At 35.9% G+C, this 15,939-nt stretch overlaps 1 long non-coding RNA gene across 1 annotated transcript; it reads left to right on the top strand.

Annotated features, from left to right (window-relative positions):
• The first annotated feature begins 428 nt into the window (after positions 1 to 428).
• LOC112784524 (uncharacterized) lies at positions 429 to 1,558 on the top strand. The gene is made up of 3 exons (XR_003194049.3): positions 429 to 582; positions 703 to 1,323; positions 1,422 to 1,558. It is a non-coding gene; the product is annotated as an uncharacterized lncRNA (long non-coding RNA).
• The last annotated feature ends 14,381 nt before the right edge of the window (positions 1,559 to 15,939 follow it).

The following is a 15,939-nucleotide window of genomic DNA, read 5'->3' as shown; positions in this document are numbered from 1 at the left end:
TCAAAATTTTTGGACTTTCACATTTTTCAACTACGAACAAACAACGAACTTAACATGTAGTTTAAAAAAACAGATGAAACTGGAGTCCTAACATATAATAATCCAAATGGTATCCATCCAAACAAAAAAAATAAACATAGAATTGGGCCTAAAAATATTCTGTAACATTCTACTTATAGCACAAATCGGCCATCTTGGATGTCCCATCTACTCAAAACCCTAATCCCATTGTATAACATTAGTTAGGGTTCATTCATAACACAAGATCACAAACCAGAGTAACCTACGATGACTTCACATCCACGAATAATTTTGCCTTTAGACCACCTTCATGTCATCCCAAACTCACTCTTTTTTCACCATTGTTAGAGTATTCTAAACCGTCAACTGGACTACTGACGACGATGGATGTATGCAAGTTCCTTGCACAATGGAAAGTAAGATGGAGGTCTTGGATGGCCCGGTGGTGGTTTCCTCTAAAGACAAAGAAGCTTAGGCACTGGTAGCAACCACGCATGTTTACCAAAAATTGCACCAAAGTCCATGCTTAAGCGAGGCTCTAACCCTAGCGGTGTCGTAGAGGTATTTTCTTCAATCATCGTGCTGTAAATGTGAATGTGTCTGGCATATGTTGTAGTGGATGAACAAAATATTTTGTTTGCGATTGCCATGTGTTTAAAAAACTAGTAATTCTTTGCTTAGGAACAAGGCCACCTATCGTCCTGGAAATGTAGGTGTTGGCTCAAATTTGGCTTTACACGTTGAGATGATTCAGTAACAGATAAATAATTTGAAAGCTATCATTGAAAACCAGAGATATATAAATCAATCAGGATGTGCTCGTAATGTTGCACCAAGCCATAGGTAGGAAAGAAGAATCTCCCAAAAATAATTCTCTGAACACCATTCGCTCCAAGAACTGGGTGACAACGACAATAAAAAACTACTAAGAAGGCTAAGCTAAAGCTACAAACATACAAACAACGTAAGACTAATACCAACACCAACAAAGAATGACTCCAACTACATTCCATGATCAAATCATATGAGCAACTCAGAAGACAGATCCTTTAAGTTCACGTGCGGCAAAGCTAACTCAAATGCTTCATCCAAGACTGCGACAACAAAGTCTAGTCTTAGGATAAAGTGCAATCTATTTTTGGCATTGATGGTTTTACCTGAGGGCACGAACCTCACATCTCTTACGTAATAAATACGATCGTAAAGATTGCTTGGGTTCGAGCACTTCAACAAAAGTTCATGTAACATCGGCATATAGATTGTAGCTTTATGGCAAAAGACAATGGTAACAAAATTCCCAAGGTTTGACTCAAAACCTGGTTGTAATATTGGCATTGGTTTCATTTAATGTGAATTTTTATTATTTCCAAAACACTTCATCTATAGCCTTCATTGATCAGGGTATGCCGGTCATTTTTCAACCAACTCAGGATATGGAGAGAAATGGATTGCACCTAGTTGCTACAGCTTACATCATCAATACCACCTTGGATCAAGAGCAAGTTTACCTTAAAGAGAATTATTTTCATCTTTATTTTGCACAATACACTTGTATGAGTATGTAACACTGTCATGATTAATGAATCTAATTCGATTGCCAATTATTTTGTAGGACACGAAGCTTTGATTTTAATGTTCGTCTGCTGCATTACACAGGTATTCATTCTGCTAGCAAGGATGCTTGCTCTAGACTCCACAAGGCTACAATAGTTTCTTCCGATGATCTTTGCGATTAGTAACATTATCCCGGAATGTATCATACTATTCATCCTATTCGTTAAAGTTAAATTCAAAAATGTCAAATGCTTATAACGGATGAGGGTTTTAACTAACGAATACACTGACCGTATTGTAACATTTTTATTCTGCAACAAATAGCAATTGGACGAGGTCCTATACCGCAGACAAGCATTTCTGCCATAAGAAAGGATTTCATGGGGTATGTCGACGAAATCCTAACTCCTAAAGGTATTTACATATGCATTTATGATTGTACGTTGCGTTTACATGAACATAGCTTATAAGTGAATATACATTGTGTTTTCCTTATCCGAGACAGATTTAATGCCCCATGTGGTGTGATAACTATTGGTCTCTTATCATCGTTGACCTTGCACGAGGAGAGCTGGTTTCTTTTGACTCGCTGAGGTCCTGCATAGCCAAGTCAAAGATTACTTTTTTGCATTTATACAGATAAACGTTCGATTTTATTTAATATTTTTATAGTCAAATAAATTTACTTTGATTTATAAATAAATTTACAAAATGGCATCATAGTTTATGTTGTGTGCTACATCCCTACCCCAAATGGGGCACATATGCTATTATGAGTTGTAAATAGATTTTAGCTAACATAACTATTAGCAAAAACTATAATTTAAATCGAAGAAAACAATAACAATTTAAAATTTTCATATGACAAAATGTAGTTAATATATATTTATAAATATTATTGCTAAAGAATGATTTAAACTTTTTCAAACCCTACTTGTAAATTTTTTCCACGTCCTCTGTGTTTGTATGAGTTTCTTTATGAAAAGATAGTTTTTCATAAATTTATGTTCACATTATGGCTATCCTAGTATGAGATCTGTTAAAGAATCCTATTGATTATAATAATAGTACGTATAAAGAAATATTAGCGTAACTGTATATTTATTATAACAAATATATATTTGTAAAATATATATATTTTTCTATGTATTTGACATTATTATCTAATTTTAAATTGAGACTCCTTTGCTATTGTTATAGTTGTCATTTATAAGTTGTTGAATTATAAGCCTATTCATAGTAATTTTTGGGGTGTGTACCATGAAAGTCTTCTAATATATAATACATATTCTAGATTCATTATTGGTTTTGTGTTACTGTAGATATTAGAAAATGCTGCTAAAAATTATTCATGAATGTTAAAAAAATATGGCCACTTAAGTAGCATTGAATGTATTACCAATTGAAATCCAACTAAACTAGTATTGTTTATTGTTTCTGTGTAATTTTATATTTGAAGATACGGCTGACAAAAACTAACTCTAACTATGCCATCGACAATCTTTATGGATGATCTTTTGGATGACTCTACTTGGTACACTAATGCAAACAACGATAAAATTGAATGCAGTGAGTTTTCAATTAAAGAGCCCAAGGTTATTGAACAACTTCTATAAAGATAACATATTTAGTCTCAACCAAAAGAAATTTTATGCCCTGCTTGCAATTGTAACCATATTACAATTGGTCAACAATCCTTGAAATCTGATTAGGTACTTATTAAATCTTTTTTTTCGATTAAGAGCATAACGTTATAGCAACAAATGTGTGGTGTTTTTGTAGCATAGTGGATGATCATGTATCACTTGTTATATGACTACGTTGTTGACGTATAATTTGAATTGCTTAAACCCTTACATGTAAACTAACATTAGGTGCCTAAACCCTTACAATAAATTTACATATAGACTTACATTGCATAATTTTTTATACTTCTATAAGTGTGCTGACAATATTCTAGCCATTTCATATTGTCACCAACTACAGCAGGATGTGCCTTGCAATCGACATGGTAATAAAGTATCACAATGATCATAGAATGAAAACTATTAAGCCAACTTTGGAATACTGGAGGAGTTTCTCAGTTGCTTCATAAGAGCAACCTTGAAAACATACTTTGCGAAAGAAACCTTTTTTTAGGCAGACCAATATGTAAGAAACAACAAAACATATCAATGTATACGAAGGCGTAACCAACTCGATTGTTCATTTTGTCAAGTTGAAGACGACCATGGCTTATAACCAAAGAACTTTTTTCCTATTCTGATATATCTATAGCATTATTTTGTAATCTAATTAGTATATTCAATTTGTGACTTAACAATGTTATGATCGGCCTGCCTACCATATTATGCTTATTATGTTATGCGGATTATCTACTATCACAGAAACTTATGTTTAATGCATATTATGCCTTTATTTAAAAAACCAATCTCATGGCTTCCAATTATGTCCGTAGATATACTTGAATTATTTTTTACTACAAAGTTTTAATTTCTCATGGTGAAATATTGTAGCACGATTTATATGAAGTGCTCTCCAAGTAATTACTTAGATAAAGTCATTTGAAACAAGTTATAAAAGGTTGTAAAAAGTCTAAATTTCTTGAGAACAAGGTTGTAACAATGACAAAAAAAGGAGGGATTAAAAATATCATGTTCTCACTCACAATCTTATGCACTCCAATTATCTGTTATATTAGTTTTCAACTTTGAATAATATATGCATGTTATATCACCCTAAACTCATAACATATTAAGAAATGCATAAGGCTCCTGAGTCTTGTGCATGCTCTCAACTGAAACTAAATAATACTCATCGCTATCCATCACAAGCCCTTCATCCTAAAGGAACAGTATTCAAAGATTAATCTAGAAAACTGATTAAAAAAACACTACACGAATAGAGTCAATTGTATCCCAAGTCACAATTTTTTGTTCAAACGAGTCTTATATTCATAGCATAAGCAACACATTAATCAACATTCATGTCACAATAACCTACCTTAATACCGTTTGACATAGCAACACAACTAGAATCATGAAAATGGACAAGCAAATAAAAAACCATATAATTTTATCCTAATTAGCTGAACATTTTATTCACAGGCAGTCGCGTCCATCCACCTAGGTTCTTCGTGGCCTCTTTCTAAATGACTAAACTCGCTTATGGCCGAGTCCGTTGTCCTGCAAAATAATATCGGCTCGTGATATCAACGTACACCAATTGTTAACAATAACGCACTTTAAATATCATCGACTAAGTAACAAGTGACAATATGATGTATGACCACATGAGGGAATACAATACACCATAATCTCCAAAATTCACCAACAAATGCTAACCTCATCATTTGCATTGTCGTCGGTGGCGACGTAATTTCTTCTGTTATGGCCGAATCAAGGCACTATTTACAACGTCTCCCGTTATTGGTATTTGTGCTCTCACGGGGTGCACCCTTCGACCAAATAACCTTTGGGTCGAAGATGTGAGACCGATCTGCCACGTCTTGGACACAATAACTCTTTTGTTGTATGACAAAAAAAGATTCAAAATGCTTCGACATTCTAGCAACTTCCGTCATGACAGTGTCGTATGTTTTAGAGGCTTACGTAGCTGAAAAATACATCGACAAGCAGATACTCCACAATGTACCGTATCTAATGTGAAATCCTTCCTTAGGATCCAGTGGCGCATCTTTACTATTACTATCAACTACTTTGGCATCTTTACACCGCTTACATAGCACCAATCGACTGGGCAGCTCTTCTTTCTCTAGTTCTTTAAGGACACAAAATATATGGAAGCAATGAATCTTTAATCTCTCCCACAACTTACAAGAGCATGCATACTTATCACAACCTCTATCCAACAACACCGAGTACACATATTGGGGCTTTAAAACTTTCTCAATATGAAATTCTCGATGCTACCAATACTGTCCTTGTGCAAAACTAACAAGGCGGTAACCCCTTCGATCTGTTTTTCCTTTTTATAGAATATCTCTCTTGTGTACAACTGACTCGAAGAAATTTCCAAGGTTTTGACAATTGTAGTCATCATCGGATCTGAGTAGTATCTTATAATCTATAATGAATTTATTATTTCAATAATCTTTGATTACCCGATCTAGGTTCCCAACCAACTTAAGTAAGCAATCTCCAGACTTGATAAATTTCTTCAGCGATGAATACTACTCTCACACCGAAAAGTAGTTTGAATACCAATACAAAACTTCCACCCAAGTAAGTATTTGCTCACATATCTCTTTTTATGTATGTCTTTGCAACCCAATCATTATACTCTAGACCGAATGGCACCACCATAACCACACAATAATTGTTGAACTCTTCCACATCAAAATTACCATTCATGGTTGTCTTAAATGCAACACAAAACTCTTTGTCCTTAATATTCACAACAACACTCTGAGAAAGATGCTAGGTGCACAGTTTTTGTGTCGCATTCGGAAATTCACTTCTAATAGCCTCTTGAATGGATTTATCAAAATCTGTGACAACCACTTTGGGTTTCTTGTGCTTTATTAGCTTCAGGAAGCTACTCAACAACCATTTGTAGGATGGAATCTTCTCATCCTCTAGCAAAGCAGATCCAAAAATAATAGTCTATTTATGGTGGTTGGTATCCAAAAATATTACCAAGGTCCTGTTATACAAGTTTTACCTATACATGGAGTCAAATGTCAACACATCCCTGAAGTATTTATTGTTATATTGTAGGTGCCCATTTTTAGTTCGAATGACATTCATAGAGAGGACATCTGATGCACAAAATTGAACTCGCACCACTTTACCGGCAAGTGTACTGGGTTGTCCAATTAATACCTTAGGTGAGTGAGGGTCGATCCCAAGAGGATTGTTGGATTGAGCAAGCAATGGTTATCTTGCAGATCTTAGTCAGGTGAATAGAAAGAGAGTGGTTGTTGTTGTAGGCGCATAAAACAAAATAGTAAAGAAAGCAGTAACGAATTGACGTAGACACAATAATGAGAAATCAGTTAAGGCTGTAAAGATGCTTTATCTTTCCAGATTAGTACTTCTTACTGACTACTTTAACAATGAATGATTCATTCTATGGCAAAGTTGTAAGTGATTAATGCCATGGTTCGTAATCAGTTAATCTCCTCTAATTCACATCAAACGCCGTTGTCAGTGGTTATTTAATATGAACGAAGATGAAGCTCACGCAATCTACTCTCCCTTGATCCTACTTAAAGTGCCACAGACAAGGTCAGATCTTTCGGATCGGAGAATGAAACTCAATATTCTAGCCTTAGCGCCACAAAAAACTCAATTACTGATAAACCCCAAATTGATGATTTATCTTGTATTGAATTTAGAGTATTTTGTAGACCTTTTCTCACATTTACCCAATGAATTAGCATGGTTTTTTATATTCTCCTTTAATTGTGCTTAAGAGTGAAAACATGCTTTTTAGGACTTAAAATAGCTAAATCTAATTCTCCTTGATTCCATTAGATGCCTTGATATGTTTGTTAAGTGATTTAAGGTTTAGGAGGCAAAGATTGGATCAAGGGAATGAAGAAAGAAAGCATGAAAAGTTGGAGAACTCATGAAGAAATGAAAGAACCGGAAAGCTGTCAAGCCAACCTCTTCGCACTTAAACAACCATAACTTGAGCTACAGAGGTCCAAATGATGCGGTTCCAGTTGGGTTGGAAAGCTAACATCCGGGGCTTCGAAACGATATAAGATTTGCTATGGTTGAACCACGCATGGTGACGCATACGTGCATAGTACGCACACGCACCGTTGCTGCCACCTGGTTCACTTAAAGCAAAACGTGGCCAGCGATTTTAGAAGTCTTGTGGGTCCAATCCAACTCATTTCTGATGCTATTTAAGCCAAGGATTGAAGGGGGAATGAACATACTCTCATACTTTAGAAGTTAGTTACCATTAGTCATAGTTTAGTTTTAGAAGTAGTTTCTAGAGAGAGAAGCTCTCACTTCTCTCTAGGATTAGGATTAGGATTAGGTTTAGTTCTTAGATCTAGATTTTAATTCATCTTCTTCTACTTCTATCTTCTCAATTCCTTGTTGTTACATTCATTCTTCTTCCATTCTTTTATTGTAATATCCTTTATGTTGTTCTTATACTTTGTTGTAGATCTACTATTGTTTCTTCCATTTTCTTTCAATTCAATAAGAGGTAATTCATAATAATTGTTCTTCTTTGTTTTTCTATTGTTGATCTCTTGCCTTTGTAGTTAGATCTCTCTTTAATTCTTGCAATTTATGTTGTTTACTTTTATTGCCTTTTATGTGTTTGTTGAAATGCCTCTTCTAGATATAATATAGATTTTGTTCCTCTTGGCCTAGGTAGAGTAATTAGTGACACTTGAGTTATCTGATTCCTTTGTTGATTGGTAATTGGAGAGATTGCTAATTGGTTTGGAGTGCACTAAAGCTAGTCTTTCCTTGGGAGTTGGCTAGGACTTGTGGCTCAAGTCAATTCATCCACTTGACTTTCCTTTATTTAGTAAGGGTTAACTAAGTGGTAGCAATGAACAATTCTCATCACAATTGAGAAGGATAACTAGGATAGGACTTCTAATTTTCATACCTTGCCAAGAGCCTTTTATAGTTGTTAGTTTATTTTCATTGCCATTTACTTTCATGCTTCTTATCCAAAACCCCAAATACATTTCTAACCAATAACAAGACACTTTATTGTAATTCCTAGGGAGAATGACCCGAGGTTCAATACTTCAGTTTATAAATTTAGGGGTTTGTTACTTGTGATAAACAATCTTTTGTATGAAAGGATTATTGCTTGGTTTAAAAATCTGTTCATCAACTACCCACAACTAACAAGATTATATGTCACATATCCCTATTAGCCCAGATAACTTGTTGGTTTAGGAGATGTATTCTCAAGCTTTAGCTCAATACTATCCGGTCAAAGACTCACAAGAACCCATATAGAATAAGGGGTCATACTTCTGTTCCACCCCAAATTCATTAGATGAAGAACGATAATACATCATAGAATGGAATCAAACATATATTAAAATAGAAAAATTAATATTATTAATCCATGAGAATAAGCAGAGCTCTTAACCTTAACCTAGGATGTTTAGTTGTTCATAATTTACAGAGAAAACTTAGATGTATCTGATAGTAAAAAGTGATGCATAAAACTAAGTGATCTCCTCTTTAAATAGGAGATACTAACCCTAAAAGATGTTAATTTAAAATTAAAAAGTACTAGGATAAGAGACACTAAGCTAAGGAGTGCTAAAATCTACTTTGGGCCCACTTTAGTCATGTGCTTCGTCCAAACCTAGTGTCCAACTTGGAGAATGGGTGTTGAACGCCAGTTAGGGGACAAACTTGCTGCTCTCTACTCACTAGCTGGCGTTGAATGCCAGTTTTGGGCATTCATCGCTGGAGGCTGGTCCTTCTTGGGCGTTGAACTCCAGATGTAGACGTTCAATGCCACTTTTGGGCATAATTCTGGAAGAGAAGTATCAACTATTATATATTACTGGAAAACTTTGGAAGTTAGCTTTCCAACACTGCTAAGACTGCATCAATTGGACCTCTGTAACTTAAGATAAGCTCTTTGGAATGCAAGGAGGTCAGGATTTGACAACATCTGCTATCCTTTATTTATCTCTTAACAAGACTTTGTCAATCTTGCCAATTTCGCCCAAAAATCCCATAAAATCATAGAAAAAACACAAAAACTCAAAATAGCATCCAAAAGGTGATTTTTGCACTAAAACATACCAAAACTTAATAAAATTTGCTTAAAAATACTAAGAAAATGCTATGAAAAGGGTATAAGATGTCCACTTATCAGCATCCAGTTTCCTTTGCACAGCTTCATTTCATTGTTTTTCATTCTCCATGAGTAACTAATCCTTCTGTCGAAGCGTTAGGAGCTCTGTTTATATTTCTATGATTCATTAATCTAATTTTTATTTTATTTTAAAGTATTGCATTGATTTGTTTTATGATTGAGTTATTCGTTCTTCATTCTTATAGGATTAGTAGTATCAAAAGGTAAGCTAATCCCGTTTTGAATTTGTTTATTGTTTCGACAAAACTAATATCTGAATTATGTTTAAAAGCTCTTTCACACGACTCTTTGAATTCGACTAGACATAGTGTTTCAATTAGTATACGACAATACATAATTTTCAGTCACTATAAATTTGATTACGTGATATATAATTCGAATTAGAACAACTTTTGAAAATTGTGATTTCTTATAAAGATTCAATCGGACAGGAATAGCATGGAAATGTGAAATATAATCCGAACTAAGGACTACTTTTGAATCTTATGAGGATTTGAATTGGATTTGTACTTAACATCTTCAATTAATTGATTGACCAAGACATTGGTAGTTGGTTAATTGAGGAGAAACTGAGGGGCCAAGACATTGGAAATTAGTTAATTAAGGTTCGTCATAAAAAGATCTCTACATGCCTTAGAATAGGTAAATAAGGTTTGATTTTTCTAGGGCTTAAACATCTCCGAAGCTCATGACATTCATCATTATTGACTTCTCTCAATCAACATTTGAGTTTACTGCTCTTTAGCATTTAGTATTCAAGCACTTTTAAGTTTTGGCAAAGATACAACTCCTCATCAATCCATCTTTATTTGATCTAATTAGAATGTTAACTCCATATTTACGTGATCAATCATTTAATTCTCGTGAGAACGATATCCACTAACCATGGTGTTACTTGAACGATTTGGTCCATTTACCAGTATCTTAAGCATTTGGTTTTGCTCATCATCAGACGTCTTCCTTCACCCCCACTTGATTCGGGCTACACAACCCTTGTTAGAGATTCTCCACCGACCTTATGATTCGGAACCCTCATTTTAGAACAATAAATTACAAGAAAAATGCTGAATATAATCGAATTTACCATCAAAAGTTAACGGCGGGTTTACCGGCAGATTTACTGGCGGGTTTGGCAATAAATTTGACGGGTAAAAAAGTTACTGTCAGATTTGGTTTTTCGATGGTAAATTCACCAGTAATAATTGGAGGGAAAAAACTTGGCGTAATCATTACCGTTGGATTTAGGGGGGAAAATTCGACAGTAAGGTAAATAAATGAAATGCGCCGTTTTGGTCACCTTTTTTCCACGGTAAATCCGCCGGTAAAATTGAGCCTATGTTCAATTTTGTGAACCCTTCCCTTTTATTTCAGCAACATCATTAACCTCACTTCTCTCCCATTTCTCTTTCTCTCTCTCCGCCAGCCCCATCGCCACCATTCGCTATTATTTCATCGTCGTCGACCACTTCCCACGACTCTAGCCATCATCACCATCGAGGACCGTCCACCTGGAGCTTGTTTCTTCCATGGAGGAGCTTGTTTCTTGATAAACTGCTATTTTACGGTTTATCTTGTGCTTACTATATTCTCACACTTATTCATAGAATTTGCATGTTTTATATTTTCCTTCCTAATTTTGTGCTATGATTGAAAACATGCTTCTTTGGCCTTAAATTTGATAATTTTAATCCTCTCTTATTACCATTTGATGCCTTGATATGTGTGTTAAGTGATTTCAGGATTTATAGGGCAGGAATGGCTTAGAGGATGGAAAGAAAGCATGCAAAAGTGGAAGGAATACAAGAAATTGAAGGAATTGCAAGCTGTCAAGCCTGACCTCTTCGTACTAAATCGATCATAACTTGAGCTACAGAGGTCCGAATGAGGCGGTTTTAGTTGCGTTGGAAAGCTAACATCCGGGGCTTTGAAATGATATGCATTTTGCCAAAGTTGCCTTGCTGTTAGGTGATGTGTACGTGTAGATAGTGCGACAGACAAGCGATACGTACGCGTGGGCGACGCATATGCGTGACGGAACCACGTGCTGTACGTATCAGAAATCGCTGGGGGCAATTTCTGGGCTGATTTGGATCAAGTTTCAAGCCCAAAAACACCGATTAGAGGCTGCAGAGTGGAGGAATCAAGGATTAATTTCTCATTCACATACTTTTAGGTTTAGATGTAGTTTTCTAGAGAGAGAGAGGCTCTCTCCTCTCTCTAGGTTTTAGGTTTTTAGATTTATTTCTTCTCAATTTCAAAATTCTACCTTGCTTCAATTTTGGTTTCTTCTACTTTAATTGTTCTAGTACTTTGGTTTATTTATTTCTCTTGTTGATTTGTTTATTTCCCCAATTAGGTTCATGAACTTCATGTTAGATTCAATTTCTTATTAATGCAATTTGAGGTATTTCATATTTATTGCTTCTCTCTTCATTTGTCATTGTTGTCTTGCAATTGGGTATCTTAGATTTTATTATGTCTTATTATTTTTCTATGTTTTTATTTTGTGCCTTCCAAGTGTTTGACAAAATGCTTGGTTGGATTTTAAATTAGCTTTTTATGTTCTTAGCTTAGATTGAGTAATTAGAGACCCTTGAATTGTCAAAGTCTCTTATTGGTTGGTGATTGAAACTTGCTAGTTGGATTGAGCTTTACTAACACTAGTCTTTGACTAGGACTTGTGAACTTAAGTTAACTTTACTCACTTAACCTTCCTTCCTTGTTAGAGGTTAACCAACTGATAGCAAAAGGCAATTACCATCACAAGTGACTATGATAATAGGGATAGAAATTATAATTATCAATCTTTGCTAGGACTTTTCTTAATTATTAGTTTATCTTCTTGTCATTTACATTCCTTGTTCAACAATTAAAAACCAAAAAAGATACAATCTCATAACCAATTATAAGTACACTTCCCTGCGATTCCTTGAGAGACGACCCGAGTTTTAACACTTCAGTTTATTTTTATTGGGTTTGTTACTTGTGACAAACAATTTTTTGTATGAAAGGATTTTAGTTGGTTTAGAAACTATACTTGCAACAAGAATTTATTTGTGAAATTTTAAACCGTCAAAAATTGATTCATCAAAATGGCGCCGTTGCCGGAAAATTGCAAATGTGTGCCTTATTATTGATTATTGTGAATATTGTGAATATTTTTTTCTTTTCGTTTCTTTGTTAGTTGTTTCTAGTTTTAGGAGTTTATTTTCATTATTTCTTATTAGTTTTTGTTTTTATTTTCTTTTTTTACTATGAATTCTCACCCCTTTGGCTACGAGTGTGGTTATGATTATGTTGTAGAAAGTGGAGATTACAATGAAGGCGCGTGCATCAAGGATGGGACAATCAAAGATGAGAGGAGCCACAAGGATTTGATCAACCCTCTTGGCAATAACCACCTCCAATGTACTATCAACAACCGTTCCATGATGCATACCAAGACAATGGTTATGGTGGACTTCTTCGTGATAATCAATACCCACCACAATATACCTATGAACTCCTTCTTCAACATAGTTTTGAACCACCATACTCACAAGTCCCATGTTACCAAACACCCCCATATGACCCTAATCCCTATCCACCATACGAAGAGCCTTCTAAGCCATATGGACCATATATAGAACCACCACAATTCCAACACAGTTATTCCCAAGAACTACCACCTCAATATACACAATCTCCATATCGTTATCAAGATGCACCACCTCCATATCCCTATCAAGATGAACCACCTTCCTATCATGAATCATTCTTCCCATGCGATAAACCTTTCCAACCACCCCAACCTCCACTGGATGACAACACTCTTGGTCTTCTTCTTCAAGGACAAAGAGACCTTCAAAATTCAATCCAAGCTCTTATATCCCGCATGGACCAATCCTTTACCTCCAATACTCAACCCTCATATCCACTCCAATCTCCAATGGATGACACCATTGGTGTTGTCCATCAAGGGGAAGAGGAGATGAAAAATGAGGTACTAGAATTCACGGATGCCTTGACTGAGATAGTAAATCGATTAGCTTCCCAATGTTTGGACACTCAAGGAACTCCCATGGCTACATGTGGAGAATCTAATGAAGAACGTAGCATGAAGGAGAGATTAGGAACTCCGATGAAAAATGAGAAATGTGAGTTTGTATTAGAACAACTAGAGGAAGCTATAATTGTTGAAGAGGAAGAAGTGGTCGAAGACTTAGGAGATGCTGAACCTCCATGGGAATCTAGATTTGTAGAGTATTCCTCCAAGAAGCTTGAAATTGATGTTAAGGAGGATAGTGCATAACTTCCGAGGAATGTTCCTTATGAAGAACTGGATGGAATAGATCAAGAAGGAAGTTCCCTTGGTGATGATGATCATGAATCAAGCCCTTCTAGTAATGACTTTGCACCCACAAGCGAAATCCTTGAGTTCGAAGAGCCTTCTCCCGAAAAAATTGAAAGCAACATTGAGGTAGATCTCTCTCAACCTCATATTTATGATTTGAGTGACGGAGAAGAGTTGGATGAATCTAGTGAGAAAGAACTTGAAGTGAAAAAATTGCTTCAAAAGGTGGAAGTCCTTCAAAAAGCGTGGACGGGAGTTGAGTATGCTCTATCGAGATCGTTGGAAACTTCTCTACCTAGGTGGCCATCTACTACTTCATTTGAGTGGATAAAACTTATCTCTATTCGCTTTACTATCCCACTTGAGTATGGTATTCTTGAAACCGATGGTCAACTTAGAAAGCTTTGTGGAATTAAGCGCAAGAGAATGATGTTTAGTGGTTGGAGTTGTAAATCAAGGCTCATCAAGGTTGAGATTTCAAGAGCTAGATGCAAGGGTCGGGATAGTGATCATTTGGTTGGATCTAAGAGAAGAGTTTGGTACCTCATTGAGAATTCATATTACTTACCACCCGGTTGGAACAATGATGATCAACTCAAGGACGGGTGTAGAAACAAGATTTGGAATCCCGGCATACAAGAAGATCAACTTTGGGAGCTCAGGACTTGTGAAGAACTTCATCAAAGCTTGGTGAATTCACGCGGATATGTTGGAGCTTATTGGAAGTCCAAGCAATGGTGGAAGTTTCAAGACGAGTTCAAGCACAAGCCACCATGACAAGGAGCTCACCGAATGTCCAACTTAAGGACTTTAAATAAAAGTGCTAGGTGGGAGACACCCCACTATGGTAAATTCTTTCAATTTTCTTTTTATTCATATTGGTAATAAGTTGCATTTTTATTGTTTGTTTGATTTATTTAGTTTAAGTTGTGGTTTTACCTGTTTAATAATGTTTGCCATTGATTTCATAGATTGTTGGTTTATTATTATTAATAAAAAAGAAAAAAAGGGGGATGTGACGCGTACGCGTAACCCACGCGTCCGCGTCGATGCGAGTTTCGCTCTCAGTAAAAAGTTACAGAGAGTTGGGCTAGAACTGCGCATGAAGGGTGCCTGGCGCACGTGTGGGGTGACACGTGCGCGTCACCTTAAATTTGGCTACTCCACGCGTAAGCGTCAGCGACACGTACGTGTGGATGGAAAATTGGCGTAAAATGATGTTTTGACTCGAGAGTTGCGCGGGCATGAGACTGGAGTTGTGCGTCTAGCACAACGACTTGTCACGCATACGCGTCATATTAATTTCTGCTCACCCACGCGTACGCGTGGGCGACGCTTACACATCGATTCATAGACTCCTCTCTCCTTCTTTCTTCTCTCCTTTTCTTCTATCCTCTTCCTTTCTCACTTTCTTCTCCTCCCTTCTCATCCTTATTCTCTTTCCTTCTCTTTTACATATAGCATTTGCATACTTTCCTTCATTGCATTTTAACTTTGTTCATGTTTTTATCTTCTTTTCTAATTTTCTTTTTTTATCACTGGTGTTAAATGTTCTTCTTCAACTGTGCATCTTTTCTTACATTATTTTGTTGCTCAGTGCCGTGTTTTGTTGGGTGATATTATTTAGATATCAATGCTAATCTTTTATAATACTTGTATTCTTTTGGCATTGATATGAACTTATATTGTCTTTCATTACCCACTCTATCTCTCCCATTATTGTAATTTTTGCACTATTAATATGCCCCTTACTTCTATTGCTTTCTCACTTACATGTTGTAGCTACCATGTAGTTGAGAACCTCATTATTATTTGGCATTAACCCACCCATATTTTATTTATTTTCATATCTTTGTTTGTGGGTTACTCTTCTTCCTTTTCCTCTTCTTTCAGGATGGCCACCAAGAAGGTAACCAAAACACTTCTAAATGGAGCAAACAAGTCCCGCTGTATACTCTTTGGAGAGAGTGCATCAGTTGTCGCAACTCGTCCACTTGCCCATCTTTGCATGCATCGAGGGTGGTACAATCTTTAAGTGTGGTGAGGTCGATACCGACTTTCGTGGGTTAGTCACTTTCTTTTCAACACCAATTTTTTTATTCTTCTTTGTAGTTAGTGGTTGCATTTGCATGTTTGATTGCATGTTTGTTTGATTTTGTGCATATTTTACCAACTACTTGGTTGAA

The sequence above is a fragment of the Arachis hypogaea genome, chromosome 1 (assembly GCF_003086295.3).
Source record: "Arachis hypogaea cultivar Tifrunner chromosome 1, arahy.Tifrunner.gnm2.J5K5, whole genome shotgun sequence".
Lineage (NCBI taxonomy): Eukaryota > Viridiplantae > Streptophyta > Magnoliopsida > Fabales > Fabaceae > Arachis > Arachis hypogaea.
The sequence above is the reverse complement of the archived record's forward strand: the minus strand, read 5'-3'. Positions and strand labels throughout refer to the sequence as shown.